This window comes from Podarcis cretensis (genome assembly GCF_951804945.1).
Source record: "Podarcis cretensis genome assembly, chromosome: 3".
Classification (NCBI taxonomy): Eukaryota; Metazoa; Chordata; class Lepidosauria; order Squamata; family Lacertidae; genus Podarcis; species Podarcis cretensis.
This window is the reverse complement of record NC_137172.1, coordinates 8,217,153-8,230,516: the sequence shown is the minus strand read 5'-3', so window position 1 is coordinate 8,230,516 and position 13,364 is coordinate 8,217,153. Positions and strand designations below refer to the sequence as shown.

General features: G+C 45.7%; 1 long non-coding RNA gene across 1 annotated transcript; it reads right to left on the bottom strand.

Moving 5' to 3' along the window:
* Positions 1 to 960: 960 nt before the first annotated feature.
* On the bottom strand, positions 961 to 11,969 carry LOC307212003. The gene is made up of 4 exons (XR_013836714.1): positions 11,899 to 11,969; positions 11,410 to 11,491; positions 3,162 to 3,288; positions 961 to 1,111 (listed from the first exon to the last, which is right to left on the bottom strand). It is a non-coding gene; the product is annotated as an uncharacterized lncRNA (long non-coding RNA).
* Between the last annotated feature and the right edge of the window lie 1,395 nt (positions 11,970 to 13,364).

The following is a 13,364-nucleotide window of genomic DNA, read 5'->3' as shown; positions in this document are numbered from 1 at the left end:
TGAATCCCCACGACGGGGTGAGCTTCCGTTGCTCGGTCCCTGCTCCTGCTAACCTAGCAGTTCAAAAGCACATCAAAGTGCAAGTAGATAAATAGGTACGCTCTGGTGGGAAGGTAAACGGCGTTTCCGTGCGCTGCTCTGGTTCGCCAGAAGTGGCTTAGTCATGCTGGCCACATGATCCGGAAGCTGTACACCAGCTCCCTCGGCCCATAGAGTGAGATGAGCACTGCAACCCCAGAGTCGGTCATGACTGGACCTAATGGTCAGGGGTACCTTTACCTTTACCTTTAATACTAAATTATATGTAACAGCTCCACCCCTTGATCATTCTGGTTGCCATTTTCCAAACATTTCCCATCTCTACAATACCCTTTTTGAGGTGAAGAACTGTACACTGTATTCCAATTGTGGTCTCACTATAGATTTGTATGCCAGCATTATGATATTGGCGGCTTTCTTTTCAGACCCTTTCCTAATGATCCCTGGCATGGAAATCTCTCTCTGCCCAGCTTCCATACATCTTCCCTGAGCTACAAACTGGGTAACCAACTTCCCACTTCCTCCCACAATTTCCATTAAATGGGCAAGCCTACCTTTCAAGTATTAAATCCCAGCTTTGCACCTGCAACTGCCCCCCCCCCCCATATATACATTGGGAGAAGTAAAGTATCCCCATGTGGGAGTATCCCTGCACCTATTGTTGGCAGGTTTCGTCCCCTCAGAAACCATTTTTGGCAGAAAATTAGAGACTTTGCCTTCTCCTCCTTGGTTAATCTCCACAAATACCCTGTGAGGTCAGTTAGGATGAGAGACAGTGACAGGCCCAAGATCACCCAGTGAGTTTGATGGCCAAGAGAGGCCATCAATCCTTGTCACCCAGGTCCCAGTCCAATTCTCGAACCACTACATGAAACCGGCTCATATTTATTTATTTATTTACATCTTTAGTAACAGGGATGGTGGAAAATGCTGCAGCAATGGAGGAAACTAACAGTGATCACAAGGGAGAGGAAGAGTCTGTAAGGGCTTAGTGATGAGTCTCATTCTTATTCTTGTCTCAGAAGAAAGTGGCCAGAGCTTCAGGGAATCACAGTGGTCCTTTTATCTGTAACTGACAGATGGAAACAGACATTAGCGAGCTCAACAAAACCCAGGGAACTATGGTAGGAATGGTCTGGAGGTAGAGATGACTGTATTCCTTTAACATTTATTTCCTTGTTTGAGTCCAAGGTAATGACTACTGTGAAAGGAGTTCAGCTCTCTCTTTGTACCTGAAGCAATGACTGTGGTGAGAATACACCTGTCAGGAGGCTGTCTGTGGCTTCTGGCTGGTTGCCCAGGAAATTATAAAGACAAGGAAAAGTTTCTTACTCTCCTTTTTTATTTCAATCTTTACAGAGAGGCTATAGAACCCTGCCTCTTGCATAATGCCATTGTCCCAAGTGAATCTCCACCCCGTCTCTCCCACTTCCTCATTCATCACTCTCATCATCTCTCCTATGGGTGCTGCTACATGCCCTCTGCCTTTGAGCTTTTTGCTCTCCTACTTTTAAGGCTTGCCAGGTTCTGGGAAATGGAGGGTCTGGAATGCTTTCTAGTGACAACGTGTCAGCCAGGTGTTGCTCTGGCGGTCCCATGATTTCCCAACTTTCCCCCTCACCTTCCTCGGAGTGGCGACCTCCCTCAAACCCCTGTTGTAAATCTATACTATCTTCCTCTTCCTCCCCCCTGGAAGGGTCAGGCTGGGGAGGCAGTCTCCACCATTCCTCCTCTGCCCAGTTCCTGACAATACTATAGGGTAGAAGAAGAAGAAGAGTTTGGATTTGATATCCCTCTTTATCACTACCCTAAGGAGTCTCAAAGCAGCTAACATTCTCCTTTCCCTTCCTCCCCCACAACAAACACTCTGTGAGGTGAGCGAGGCTGAGAGACTTCAGAGAAGTGTGACTAGCCCAAGGTCACTCCACTGCATGTGGAGCAGCAGGGACGCGAACCCGGTTCACCAGATTACGAGTTCACTGTTCTTAACCACTACACCACACTGGCTCCTGTGTGAACATATTTGACCACCACTGTTGGCTTATAAAGATTCGGATCGCCAGTGTTTTTGTGTGGCTGCAGCATGTCCTCAAAGTGTCTTGGTTGTTGGGATGGGGAACAGAAATGGGGTGGTGTGATCGTGTGTAGGTAGTGAGAGAAAGTAAAAAATGCATTCACTGTTCTGCCCACTTTTGCCTTTGGCATCACCCAATACTGGTTTGTCTCCCTAGGATGGTTGCTCAGATGGGAAGGTTGGTTTTGGACTGAGGAAGCTTCCCCAGCCCTGACCTAATGGTCAGGCCAGCTCTAGATGATCATCACCCCCCCCCCACACACACAGATACACCATTTTGGAGAAATGAGGGAGCGAAAGATCACTTCCCTGCAAAAAAAGAAAGGGCTAACATTTGCATAGTGCTCTCCGCCTCCGGAGATTGAAGGCAGCTAGAGGGAAATATCTTTATGTAAACTTCACATAGGTAGTGAAGGGTCTGGTGATTATTCTGATCACCCAGTATTTTTTTCCCCAAGGGCGAAGTTTTCACACTATACATGGTAAACAGAAAAGGGATGGTAAAGGTAAAGGGACCCCTGACCATTAGGTCCAGTCATGGCCGACTGGGGTTGCGGCGCTCATCTCACTTTATTGGCAGAGGGAGCTTCCGGGTCATGTGGCCAGCATAACTAAGCCGCTTCTGGCGAACCAGAGCAGCGCATGGAAATGCCATTTACCTTCCCGCTAGAGTGGTACCTATTTATCTACTTGCACTTTGACATGCTTTCGAACTGCTAGGTTGGCAGGAGCAGGGACCGAACAACGGGAGCTCACCCCATCGCGGGGATTTGAACCACTGACCTCCTGATTGGCAAGCCCTAGGCTCTGTGGTCTAACCCACAGCACCACCCACGTCCCTAAAAAGGGATGAAGCAGGGGCAAATAATAGGGTGGGTGGGTGTGCATTTGATCCCAAGAATTCCCTACCCTTGTTTCAAGTGAAAAACATCATTGCTGAATCTAGTTTAAGTGTTTCAGAGCCATCTTCTTTCTGTTTAACCAGTTTGCAAGCAGCCTTAGCAAAGCATTCAAGTCAAGGGACAAACTTCCTTATTTCATTACATACTCTTTGCAGCAGTAAGTGTCCAGTAAACAGTGGCCGATCTTTTTGCCATAGGGCTGACAAGGCAAATGTCTGCATATCCCCCGAGCGACCATACACTCTGTGTCACCATGAAGATACCTGGTGAATCCTGCACAACCAGAAGAGGACAATAACTGATCAGTCTGAAAAAGAAAGAGGCACTTCAAACAGGAACTAGTTATAGAATCATAGAATTGTAGAGTTGGAAAGGATCCCAAGGGTCATCTAGTCTAACCCCCTACAATGCAGGAATCTCAGCTGAAGCATCCCTGACAGATAGCCATCCAACCTCTGCTTAGAAACCTCCAAGGAAGGAGAGTCCCCAACTTTCCCGAGGGGGTCTGTTGAACTGTCAAACAGTTCTTCACGATGTTTAGTGGGAAGCTCCTTTCTTGTAACTTGAAGCTGCTGGTTCAAGTCCGACCCTCCAGAGCAAGAAAAAAGCTTGTTTCCTCTTCCATCATTTCCCTAGTCCATCATTTCTCTAGCAAACTGGCAGAGGATTTCATTCTCTTCTCCCCTAGCCTGCCTGGGGAATAAAGGGTGGAAAAGTAAATGTTGTCCTCCACTGGGCTTCTCTGTACAAGTTCTTTATGTTTCTGGCTACCTGTATTGGATTTAATTTATAGTCCAATATGACTCCCCTCAGCTCCAGAAAGCACAATCAATGGTGAGGGGTGATGAGAGCCACAGCTCAGCAACTTTTGGTTCCCCACACCTGCTGTAGAGCACAGTGTGATGGACACCAATATTAAACAAAACAAATATTTTATTGACTCTACTCCCTATCACATGGGGTTATTGTCTGTTCCTTTGCACACCATGGAGAATGCTCAGAAATATCCAGCAGCCTGTAAATCATATCAACAGCACAGGATCTATGACATCTTTAAAGGTAAAGGTAAAGGGACGCCTGACCATTAGGTCCAGTCGTGACCGACTCTGGGGTTGCGGCGCTCATCTCGCTTTACTGGCCAAGGGAGCCGGTGTACAGCTCCCAGGTCATGTGGCCAACATGACTAAGTTGCTTCTGACGAACCAGAGCAGCGCACGGAAACGCCATTTACCTTCCCGCTGGAGCGGTCCCTATTTATCTACTTGCACTTGGACGTGCTTTCGAACTGCTAGGTTGGCAGGAGCAGGGACCGAGCAACGGGAGTTCACCCCGCCGCAGGGATTCGAACTGCCGACCTTCTGATTGGCAAGTCCTAGGCTCTGTGGTTTAACCCACAGCGCCACCCGTGTCCCATGACATCTTTACTCTTCCACAAACATTATTTTAATTTGTTTCCATTAAGTTTCCACATGGCCTACCTGGAGCAACCCAGAAAGCAATGTATAAGTTGGAACACTGGAGCCATTTCCAGGGGCCCTTGGGGGCCCAAGCACCCACCAAATGTTCCCTGTGGGTTCCCAGCTGCCGGCCGCTGCTGCCAGCCACTGCCTTCCTTCTGGCTCTCCAGCACCACAGTGGTGACTGGGCCTCTGCCACGGGGCAAACGTTGGAGCACACTCTGGCCACAGACGTGCTTCCGGGGTACGCCTGTGTCCATGCTGGGCCTTGGTGGAAGCCTCGAAGCTGAGCCTTAGACGGGTCCAAGGCCTCTGTCACAACATGACACCATGACACTTTGAGGCAGCAATGCTTCTGAACAGCAGTTGCTGAAAACCACAGGAGAGGAGATTGTTCTTGTGCTCAAATCTTGCATGTGTGAACTTCCCCCAGGCATCTGGTTGGCCACTGTGAGAACAGGATGCTGGACTTGATGGGCCATCGGCCTCATCCAGTAGAGCTCCTCTTAGGTGCAACAGGCTTTTGTGGTGCTCCAGAAGCCCCCCGCAAAACCTGTTTGATCACCCATAAGTATGTGATGCTCATGGAAATGAATGTCTACTGTATTACCATTATCTCTGCAAAGCTTCTGTCCCAAGTGCCCATACAGAAGGAGCATTATGTTCCGAACTGTGTAACTCAATTAAGCCCCCACCCCAAGGCTGTATGAATACCATGTTTACATCACTGGAGCACAATGCTTCCTTTTTAGATTTTGCATTGCTTCTCTAAAGTTTGGACCTGGGGGGTGACATGTGAAGGCCAAATTAGGTAGCCTTGGATGTAACCACATCAGACATGATTGTGCAGGTTCAACATGTCCATGAACTCATGGATGGAATTGAATGTGGGCAACTGAGCAACTTGGTGAATACTGATGGGCAGGTGGAATAGCAGAGACCTGAAGTTTGCAGTAAAGGATTTTGTTAATAGACGTGTGGAGATGAACTGGGATGATATGTCTATCACCAAGTGTACAGAGCTTTGGAACAATGGCAGGACAATTGAATTGTCAAATTGTGTTTGTGGACACTAACCCAGATTATCATATTCCTTCTCTCACCAGGAAATAACTGATTGGAGCGGATCTAATCGATGCCTCAGTTCTGCTAAAAGAATCGTCTCCTGACCTGCTGAACTTCTTGCCAGCAAAAGAATGAGAAGATAATCGGACTTTTTTTTGCTTTAGTGCTCTTTGCTCAATAAAAGCATTGCAGTCATCTAAACAATAGATCACGTTTCTCTTTGGGTTAAAAGTAGGTGGGAGGAGAATGCATTATTCTTCATGACACAATTTATAACCAAACTTTATAATGGCAGGTGCCCCCATTTCAAAGGCACAATACAGCTATGCATATCCACATTCATGCCTAAAAATGAAGATTGGATTAATCAAAGGGGGACTTTGCATCTAATCCAGCTATTTAGGCCCCCATTCAGCAAGGGAGCAGGTAGCGCTGTGGTCTAAACCACTGAGTTTCTTGGACTTGCCAATCAGAAGGTCGGCAGTTTGAATCCATGCAACGGGGTGAGCTCCCATTGCTCTGTCCCAGCTTCTGCAGTTTAAAAGTACACCAATGCAAATAGATAAATAGGTGCCACTGCGGTGGGAAGGTAAATAGCATTTCTGTGCACTCTGGCACGCTTCATGGTGCCCTGTTGCACCAGAAGCCGTTTAGTCATGCTGGCCACATGACCCAGAAAGCTCCCTGTGGACAAACAAAGGCTCCCTTAGCCTGAAAGCAAGCTGAGCGCCAAAACCCCATAGTCGACTCTCACTGGACTTAACCGCACTGCGGGGAGGGGCTTTAGTAGGTGTGGCTGCACCTTCTGTTGAGTGGATTATATTTTCTACATAGGTACAAGAAACATTTGGATACCTTAAACCATACAAAAGTGAATAAAGCGCCCCAAACTTCCGGGTTTCGCGCTCGCGCATGAACAGATGCTCAAAATGACATCACTCGCGCACGTGCGGAAGTGGCAAGATGTGCCTGCGCAGAAGTGGTGAAATGCAACCCGAGCATGGGCAGATGCTCTGTCGTATCTTATGTTGTGTTCAGGATGCGAACAGGGCTCCGGAACGGATCCCGTTCGTGTCCCGAGGTACCACTGTATTATACTTCCAATTAAATGAAATTCAAAGTCCTTTCAGCATTATTCAGTTCACTCCATGAATAATATAAAGGATGGGGAAGAGTCAGCTCTAAGTTTCCACCGTAAACCTCTGGCAATATAGAGCTTCCCTCCCTTTTTCTGTTTTTTACACACACAGTTCTGTTTAATGTCACATTCCATATCAGTAATCCAAATTCTTCCCTCCTCACCTGTAGAAATATAATTTTAAAGTAATATTCAAAGGGAGGGTTGGCAAATCATAAATGTAGAGAAGAAAACTTTCTATAAAGAAACCATAGGCTTTCCCCGCGCACACCGTCTTTTGCACCGAATGAAGTCTTTTCTCAAGTTCAAACCTTAATGACCATACCGCATGGCTCAACTTCATTGGCTGGCTCCTCCAAAGCCGTTGACCTCCTCCAGACAGCCCACTGAATCCCGAAGATTTCATCAGGTTAATGCACTGTTCAGTATTTCCTTGCTTTGGTACAATGTGTCTTCGTGAGTGGTTGCAGTCATGGACCACAATACCCAAAGCAGGAAATAATATATAGACAGAAACTTTCAAAACAATAAGTGCTATAGAACCACTGAGCTATGAGTGCACATCATGCTCAACGACATGAATTTTACTATCTGATCTTTGAATATTATGGCTTTCTGAAGAATAATGTGCAACATATATGGTAATTAACTTTTTTGGGTTCCTCTTGGTGAATAGATTTTGTCATCATGTCTTTCATGCCAGTTCATCCATGCAGAGGGCTTACGTGTCAGTATTTCACGAATCCCTATAAATAGTTGCGCATTCAGAAGACACAGAATTCCCACCAGAGCATTTTGTTTTGCACCGAATGAAGTCTTTTCTCAAGTTCAAACCTTAATGAACATACCGCATGGCTCCACTTCAGTGGCTGGCTCCTCTAAAGCCGTTGACCTCCTCCAGACAGCCCACTGAATCCCGAAGATTTCATCAGGTTAATGCGCTGTGTTCGGTATTTCCTTGCTTTGGTACAATCACGAATCCCTATAAATAGTTGGGCATTCAGAAGACACAGAACTCTCACCAGAGCATTCTGTTTCACTAATCTGCTCTTGCTGCTCAACTTTGGATTATATAAGTGATGTGGTCCATGTCTACTACTGCTCAAGGAGACACAGTATACAGTACCAAATCAGGGAACTGCTGATCAGTGCATTAACATTCAGCATTCTGTGGGCTGTAAATTCCATTTCAGAGCCTTTGCTTGGCAACTGAGTGGAATAATTAGGGAGGCTGCTGTCATATACAGGCCCACATGCCCTGGGTGCAGAAGTTCACTACTGAGGCAGAATACTTTGATTAATGTTCTGTGTCTTATGGAAGGCTGAATGCTGATCTATTGATGGGGTTTTCTAATGTACTGACATCTAAGCCCTATGAATGGATGATTCAAATGTACTGCTTGTGATGACATAAACTTAATCAAGGAGAAAAAAAGAGTTAATCGCCATATATTCTGTATTTTATTCATTGGGAAGCCATAATGTAAAAAAGGAGCAGACAGTAAAGTCCATGGCATTATCCATTATATTTATTCAGGGTTCTGGAGTTCAATAGCATCTATTGTTTTAAAAGTTTCTGCCTATATGTTGTTTCCTGCTTCAAGCACTGCAGTCCATGCCTACTATCCCTCAAGGAGACACAGTGAACCAAAGCAAGGAAATAATGATTTAACTAAATGCAATGTAGTTTCTTCTTGTTATGAAATCTCCCCCAGTTGTATTCAACCATATTGTGGATGCTTTCAAAGCACCAAAACAACATCTTTCCTACAGTCTCCTATGCAAACTGAGCACTTTTGCATTCAAGGCATTTGGTCCTGTGAAATCAGCCCTGAGTGCTCACTGGAAGGACAGATCCTGAAGCTGAGATTCCAATACTTTGGCCACCTCATGAGAAGAGAAAACTCCCTGGAAAAGACCATGATGTTGGGAAAGATGGAGGGCACAAGGAGAAGGGGACGACAGAGGACGAGATGGTTGGATAGTGTTCTGGAAGCTACCAGCATGAGTTTGACCAAACTGCGGGAGGCAGTGGAAGACAGGAATGCCTGGCGTGCTCTGGTCCATGGGGTCATGAAAAGTTGGACATGACTAAACAACTAAACAACAACAACAATCACAACAGTTTTCTCAGATGATAATAATAATAATAATAATAATAATAATAATAATAATAATAATAATGTTATCATATATATCTTGCTCTTCTGGCTCTAGTTCCCCGGCCACTCTGGGTGGCCGCCAGCAGAGTAGCAATAGCGCTCTTAGTGTTCCACTCAGCTGTCATCCAAAGGGTTATAAAATCAAATTTACAATGCACCGACTCCAGAAAACTTCCTTAAGTTAATGCACACTGTTCAGTATTTCCTTGCTTTGGTACTCCATGTTTCCTTGAGGAGCAACAACCATGGGCCACAATACTGAAAGCAGGAAACAGCAACTGTTAAAATAATAGATGCCATTGAATCCTTGAACTCTGAAAATATTTCACGGTTAATGTCATGAATTTCACTTTGTGTTCCTCTTTTGTATCCTTGATGAATAGTTCCTGTCATCACATGCATCACATCCGGATTACCAATGCACAGAGCTTACGTGTCAGTATATCATAAAACCCTACAAATAGGTGGCTATTAAGTGGTCCAGGAGGCACAGAACGATCACCAGAGTATTCTGCCTCAGTAGTCTGCTCTTGCTGCTCAACTTGAGATCTGAGTAAAGCTTCAGCAATGCGTTTGCGCTGGCTTTTCATGGTTGCCCTTCTGTTTTCTGAGATGCTTCTGTTTTCTGCAGGTAAGACATGCATTGAAATTAAAAGCATTTGGACATAAATGACAAAAGAAAAAAAATGGGGCTGGAAGCATGTACTACTCCTGGTCCCCTCCAGGGTGGTGTAGTGGTTAAGAACGGTAGTCTCATAATCTGGGGAACCGGGTTCGCGTCTCCGCTCCTCCACATGCAGCTGCTGGGTGACCTTGGGCTAGTCACACTTCTCTGAAGTCTCTCAGCCCTACTCACCTCACAGAGTGTTTGTTGTGGGGGAGGAAGGGAAAGGAGAATGTTAGCCGCTTTGAGACTCCTTAAAGGGAGTGAAAGGCGGGATATCAAATCCAAACTCTTCTTCTTCTCTTCTTCTCCATGAGGCAGGCTGATGTAGGTGGCATAATTCAAGGGGCCCATCTGTGGGCACCTCCACAGTTGCCTCCTGTGCCAATGGAGAAGCGAGCACAAATGGCTGAGGAGGCTTCTGGTTTCCATAGAGATCTCATGGGAGCCCCTTGAGATCTCACTGGCTTATGGAAGCCACAACTGCACAACCCAGGTTACCTAGGCTTTGGTGGGGACGGACAGCACGGGAAGCCATCTTCCCTTTTCGCCTCAGGTGGTGAAACAGTATGGGCCACCCCTGTACATAGACATAGACAGTGGTACCTCAGGTTAAATACACTTCAGGTTACAGATGATTCAGGTTACAGACTCCGCTAGCCCAGAAATAGTACTGTGGGTTAAGAACTTTACTTCAGGATGAGAACAGAAATCACGCAGTGGCAGTGGGAGACTCCATTAGCTAAAGTGGTGCTTCAGGTTAAGAACAGTTTCAGGTTAAGAACGGACCTCCAGAACGAATTGAATATTTGACCCGAGGTACCACTGTATTATAAATTCCTGTAACATCAGTTTAAAAGTTATTCCAAATATCTTGGGCTGCCATTATGCAATGGTCATATTGAACCTGGGACATTGAACCTTAAAGAGAGAAGTTTGTTCATTAGAAATCCACACCCTAATGCTCTGACACTGAGCTATGGCCCTTCCTTATTATGTGTGGCAAACTGAGGGGCTCTATTGGAGCCTCTCTCTCCGGTAACAGAAGAGTTCGGCAACAGTCCTTCTCTCAACGACTCATATCTGCTCATATGCGCACGCGAACAGCAGAGTAAACGAAAGCTTGGCTGTGGAAGTATGTAGTATCACTGATTTTATTGCTGTACATCAAATCAAACCAAATTAATGCAAATCATAGTAAAGAAAATAACAACATTGTGAGCAGAAGCTCACACAAACATCCTGTCTGTCCAGGAGACAGAACAAAGAGCCCAAAAACAAAAGCACATAGTATGGAAGTGTTGGGATGCAGCCAAGGAAACGGGGGCAATTTGGCGCCAGCCCACCAGCCGATGTGCCAGGCAATCTCCAGTCCTTGGTTCAGTGTCAGTGACCCCAGCTTTAGAAGCTGGAGCACGCTCTAATCAGCAGAGTAAACTCTACACAACAGAAGTGGCAGGGAGAGGCTGTGATGAGCATATTTACAAGCAGTTTATTCAGCATAAAGTAAAGGGACCCCCTGACCATTAGGTCCAGTGGTGACCGACTCTGGGGTTGCAGCGCTCATCTCGCTTTATTGGCTGAGGGAGCCAGCGTACAGCTTCCGGGTCATGTGGCCAGCATGACTAAGCTGCTTCTGGAAAACCAGAGCAGCGCACGGAAACGCCGTTTACCTTCCTGGCGGAGCGGCACCTATTTATCTACTTGCACTTTGATGTGCTTTCGAACTGCTAGGTTGGCAGGAGCAGGGACCGAACAATGGGAGCTCACCCCGTTGCGGGGATTCGAACCACTGACCTTCTGATCGGCAAGTGGTTTAACCCACAGTGCCACCCGCGTCCCATGACATCTTTACTCTCCCACAAACATTATTTTAATTTGTTTCCATTAAGTTTCCACATGGCCTACCTGGAGCAACCATGAGTGCTATAAACAGCATCAAGGAGAAGGCAGAAAAAATCTTCATGGCAAAGTGCTGACTCTGGTATCACTATGAGAAAAGAGACAGCAATGGCATGAAGGGGTTAATACAACCTGGCTGATTGTAAGCATGCTGGGCTTTGAGCTAAGTTATAGACCAGGATAGCAAGCCTGTGGCTGGATTGCAACTCCTATCAGCCCTGACCATTGTAGTGGATATAGATAATAAGTCTTTTCCAGGAATACCTGCAGTTGCTTCACAACCTTAAATCAATAAATCCATACATAAATGTATCTTAATCCCTGGCAGATGTTCATATATAGTTAACTTCCATCAGAATTCTAGAATTACACCATTAAAGGACTCTTATCCTTACAACATTGATGGAGTTGTTAAGAACATCTATCAGTTCCAAACTAACAAGGACATGGAGAAAAAGATGGTTAAAGATAAAATATGATTCTACAGGTACTTACCAAGATGTTTCAACACTATGTCACCTTCCAGCCCAGATGGCTTGCTTATATTCTTTGTCTTCACTTATATTCACATATCCAATTAGACACATCCTACCCTTTCAGGACAGATTGATCAATTTAGGTTAATAAATTGGGGATTTAACTTTGTGGAGGGATGGAGAGGTAATGTTTATCCATGTTCCTGGACCAGCTTGTACCCATGTCCTTCCTGCTCTTCTGCTCAATGTTCAGTTTATTCAAATAAAGGAACACCCCTGATTTTGTCCTGTGTACACAAGGTACCAAGAGTGAGAGGGAAAATGAAACAATTGCTACCACTTGCGTGCCAAGCCCCCATGCCCTGTTGATTAAAAGCACACAGACACGAGTATTTAGGATTATGGGCTAAAACAGGCCACAACTTTATTGGTGAGTAGTTTGGCTTAGGCATTGGGTGAAACCAGGCTATATATTGACTCCCGCCCATCCGCAGGGAGTCGAACTAAGGGTAAAATACCAGAAGGGTTACTTACATCAAATAGGGGCACCTTGAGAGGTCCCCATTGGGGTCATGGCATGGCCCTAGCTTAGAAACAGTACAACCCAATGGCACAGGGAAATAAAAAGGGAAGAAGCAACAGGCATCAGAGAGCAGAGTAACTGATTATATAGGACAAAGAAAACCCAGACCAGGCCACCACAAGCGGCAAGTAAGGATCAGTGGATCACCCAAGCCAGATTACTGTGAGGGCATAGATGCCCAGCTACGACACTGCCCACTGCGAAAGGTGAATGGTCTTGTCCCCACCTACACATGTCAGGTACTATAAAGCTTCTACAGAAGGTTTATATGTGTCCTTAATACTTGTTTCCTGCCTTATTGTGAATCTCCCTTACTAGAAAATACTAGTCCAACATCCTGTTTTCACAGTGGACAACCAGATGCCCATGGGAAGCCCACAACTCAGACTTTAGCACAGCAGCATTATCCCCCTTGTGGTTTCCAGGTGTATACTGACTCTGATCATGGAGGCAGAATATAGCCATCGTGATTAGTAGCTACTGACATCCATATACCTTCATGAGATTGTCTAATTCAATATGAGCTGAAGAAATTAACAGATTGAAGAACGGGGCTCCAGCTAACAAAATGATTTACAATAGGGAGGTTCTCCACTTAGGCAGGAAGAACCACTGTACGTACATTGAAACCATAGTGTCATTCTTGTGGCTCTTACGATCAGACAGTTGCAACCCCTCTCTTATACAGTGGTACCTCGGGTTACATACGCTTCAGGTTACAGACTCCACTAACCCAGATATAGTACCTAGGTTTAGAACTTTGCTCCAGGATGAGAACAGAAATCGTGCTCCAGTAGCACGGCAGCAGCAGGAGGCCTCATTAGCTAAAGTGGTACCTCAGGTTAAGAACACTTTCACGTTAAGAGCAGACCTCCGGAACGAATTAAGTTCTTAACCCGAGG